Source organism: Miscanthus floridulus, chromosome 6 (genome assembly GCF_019320115.1).
Source record: "Miscanthus floridulus cultivar M001 chromosome 6, ASM1932011v1, whole genome shotgun sequence".
Lineage (NCBI taxonomy): Eukaryota > Viridiplantae > Streptophyta > Magnoliopsida > Poales > Poaceae > Miscanthus > Miscanthus floridulus.
This window is the reverse complement of record NC_089585.1, coordinates 34,372,066-34,376,578: the sequence shown is the minus strand read 5'-3', so window position 1 is coordinate 34,376,578 and position 4,513 is coordinate 34,372,066.

Here is a 4,513-nt window from a genome sequence, read left to right as displayed (position 1 = left end):
TGATTAGTTTTGTCTTGTATGTTTGCTTCCAAAGGAAATAGATGACATGTTATTAATTGGCAAAAACTCACCCCTTCAAAAACTAAATTGCTAAATGTAAGTAAAACTTGTTTTGTAGAGAGACCCACCTACTCAGTAAAAAGGAAACAAAAGATAACAGTGCCTTACCACTATGTTTTGCCTGATATGTGTAGTGGTGTTGTTGTAGGTGACTGCTTGTTATGTACGAGCTTTGTGCTTCGTAATAGCCATTTAAGCTAATTGGATTGAGTGTTTCGAAATGCTCGCTTAAGACCATGATGTAGGCCTGGATGCTCGTTATCTAGGTAGTGCCATAGTTGTCACCCTTTTGTCCTCGGTAAGCATATGAGTGTGGAAGAGCACTATCCTAGAGCAGCGTCCAAGTTTTGGTAATCTCAGGGTTGTCATCTACAATTAAGTTCTCTCTTAGGAACCTAAGCCTGTACATGTGGTTGCTAGCCTTGAATGTTGTGCTACGAAGACCTTTATCCATACCTTTGCTTGACCTTAGGCCCAAGCTTAATTCCCTTGAATGCTTGCATGTGTCGTGGTTGTCCCGCTCCTATGGGGGAGGACCTTGCTCAAAAATCTTTGTCGGACTTCATTGCTCTTTCTCCTACGGATGAGCTAGTGCAATGCTAATCGCTATCTGCCCTAGCTTTGGAACCTTTTCTGTGTAGATCATGTCATTGCGTTATCAACTGAATCCCTAGTGAGTGCAATGGCTCTGTCCCTCGAATCTCATTTATTTTGCCTCCAACCCTTTCAAGTCTCTGGATGTTTATCAGTCTTGATCTCCTGTTGCTGCTCGACAGGACCAAATCTCATGTTACTCTTTATCTGGTAATCACTTTGGTGGACACGAGGCGTATATGGAAATTAAGCAAGAGTCTCCTGCTTAGTTGCCTTTGGCAATTAGGCTATGTTCTTTTGCGCTGTGTTTTTGATCTTCTGATCACCTCCTTGTTGATTCCTAACCTTGTGACTATCCTTGTTTGCTATCCCTCTTTTGCACAATGCTTGTTCTTACAATCTAATTGGTGCCACTGGAAATTTCACTTTGGTTGTTTGTCCAGTAATGGTGCCACGATTAGTGATCTACGGTGCCACGACGGAACCTAGGGCCTCCTTGTGGGCGGCCGACGCATGGTTGTGCTGCTAGGTGCGCGCTGGTATCGAGGTTTCTAGTCATGATCCATTGTTGAACTGCACCGATGTGTTATTTTCACATGAGCTCTTCCTTGGTTATCTCTCCATATCTTATCAAAGATCCCTATATCAGATCGAAAGTAGTCGAGCTTCCTGTTGAAGTCACAAAAGGGATAACCTTTGAAGAACTGGTCACCGACATAAATATTAACTGACTACAAGAGGTGGTAGACAAGTGACTCCACTTGGTTGTCCCAGTATTGACGTCCATCACCTAGTGAACAACTTATGTCATCTTTGTTGGATCAGAAAGGCATACAACACTTAATGTTGGACAAATGGTTAGTTGGATAAGAATCGAACGTCACATTATGATTATGACCTGGCTATCCAAGTCTTGACTATTATGTGCATGCTGATCGCACAGTCGAGATCAACAATCTCTAGTGTGACCCCTTGTCTGCTGACTTCGATGGCGACCATCTGTTATGCATTAATCACAACTATTGTTGGCAAGAGTGAAGGTTGAGAACTTCTAGTATTGAGAGACAACTGATTAGTTACTAGTCAGAAGCTTAACCTCTAGCTAGGTGACAACTTTTGCTAATTACAAAGGCTATGTCTCGCAGAGCAATGTTAAGCAATGTAATAGCAAGCCATTTAGCAATGCAACTACTGCTTTGTTTTCCAAAACTTATGCTATCAAGTCAATTCCATCTTGGATAATCACATAGATAGTACAAGACATTGTATCGGCTATGTAAGGAGCTAGCTAAAGCATGTGCCTAGTTTTGATTAGCATCATTGTGCCCCTAGGTACCACAAACAGATTTGTTCAAGGTTCTGTTGGACCAAGTGCCGGAGAATATTTAGAAACGGTTCCTTGTCTCTGTAGGAATGCACTACATGTGGAATAATGCTTTGTGCCCTACGAAAACAGTCCACAAGTCCAATGCTTGTGCATCGTCAAGTTGGTGTCTAGATCAACGGCAGAAATTGTTACCTAAGAAACATGTCAGGAAGACTATAGCCTCCATATTCAGCTAGAGAAAGGCTGCTGCTGCTATGAGAAAGGTTAGAGAGTGCAAAACACACGCCTCAACGTGTGAAGCAAAGAAAAGGGAGAACACAAAATCTATCCAGATTTTGTGGCACTAAATCGGTTATCTTCAAGCCGGCGATTAGTGACTCAAACGAAGTTGGATTGACCCCAAACTTGGTGATCTCATTCCTTGCTTAGGACCCTTCAATGTCTTAAGTTGGTTTGAGTATTGGTTGAGTAAAACATCAGATTTGAGAGATATCTTGTCGGCTCGGTTTGCTGCCATTTCAGAACAGAGCAGTTTTGGTAGATGAATTGTTTGGATGGTCAAACGGTGTCCGGTTGAGTTGAATTTTGGTGAGTAGTTAGAAGACCCATGGATATACATGCCCACCAAAATTTGTGCATATTGGAGCAGTAATTTGTGAGATATGAATAGAAAACAAAAGGGTACAGAATCTGCAATTTCGCTGTGACTACGATCATCCTTTGCATTAGACGGTTGTGTTTGTAATTCATGCCAAGAAATTACAACTTGTAGGTGTATTGCTGATTAGACAACCCTCCATACCCTTGAGAAGATAAATTGCACCCCTATGTGCCTTGCTTTTGCCCTCTTAGATCAGCAATGCGTGAGCAGTCAAGGTGCTCTAGAAGTCAATTTGTGCCCTTGCAATTCGAAAGTAATTGGAAAAGTGTCAAACCATAGATTTTTGGATTATGGTTTTTGAGACATTGATTGGCCTAAGAATGGAAGCCTCGATGTCAAATATAGTTTAAGAAAGCTGGTTTTGCTACGATGCAAGTAAACCCAACTTGCTGTGCAACTGCACCACGAAGGCAAATTGTACTTAACCTGCTTGGTAGTAAACTAGTCCCTAGTTTTGTGATTACTTGCAACTTGTGTTGCCCTCCAAGCCTCGCTAACATCCTTCTGCATCAATGGTTCTCCAATGCTGACATGCCTAAGGTGTCTTCCATGTGTTTTACCCAAGGGGTTGCCTCAGATACAACTCAGATAACTGTTGCCGCTTGGATACAAGAATTCCCTTAAATAATGGTCATCGAAAACACTGAGTCAATGGAGTCAGCTATCACATTCACCGCTCACTCAACTGACTCAGGTAATACAGTACTGTTATCAGAGAAAGAGCACTGCACATATGGAATATTATGTAGCTTTCCATCAGTTGACATATGAGTGAGTGCACCGCTACAACCAGTTTGGATATTGGTTAACTAGCTTCTCATGCCCTCAAAGGATGTTTACCTCATCTATGATCACATTCTTTATGAAAAGTTGTACTCGAGCCACTTTAGTAGATAACTGCTTTTCAAACCTTGGGAACAAATATAGCACCGTTGCAAGGAATATCTGTTAACAGACTGTGGTCTAGTGCAAAATCCATAGGTCTATGCTATATCCACTTGGAAAGTAGATGCTGCAAGTATTTAGTCTATGTTTGTATCGCTCTTCGTACATCAAGGATGAAGTACGTAGGACATTGCTATCTTGGATTCCTCCCAAAGTAACAATACTTCATGAAGGCCAACGAAGGAAATTCTTCAGACAAAACTTACTACAAAGGACAAGTATCAGAAAGTGTCTTGACCAAATTAGCCTCTCTAATACTCCGAAGTTAAGTGGCCTAATGCTATCACTGATGTTGGAAACTGGATGACATGTTTCTCTTCCCATAAAGTCTTTTGCACCGAATCTCGGGACGTGATTCCTTTAAGGGGGGAGGGCTATAACACCCCAGGTGTTTGTCACCAGTTAAGCAATGGGTTTGAGCTCAAACATGACATGTCAAGTGGTAATGAAGGTGTCAAGATCAAATCTACATGATGGAGCTCCAACTTAAACTTGGGCCACGCACATTTGCTTACATATGGACCCTTGTTAAGATTATGCAAGAGTAATGTTAAACATGCTTATTCCATGTACATTACATCCCCCTGCATCCATCTAGACCCGTGGAAAAGTTTCATGAAGTTTGGAATCAAAAAGTCACATGAAATGATAAGTCATATCTTTGCATGAATTACTTTATCAAGTAGATGGAAACCTATGACCTCAACCAAACCTTGCAACCTTGCTCCAACAACTCTAATTGAACTCTACAACAAAAGTTATGAAGGGTTCGTGTTGAGCAAAGATGGAGAAAATATCCGAAAATCATGGAAACACTAGATTCTATAGCAAAAAGGGCATTGACCGAGAAATAAAGTTGACTTCTAGACCAGATATGAGGTTTGACCAAAAATGAAAGTTGAATAAAAGTTTGATTATAACAAACT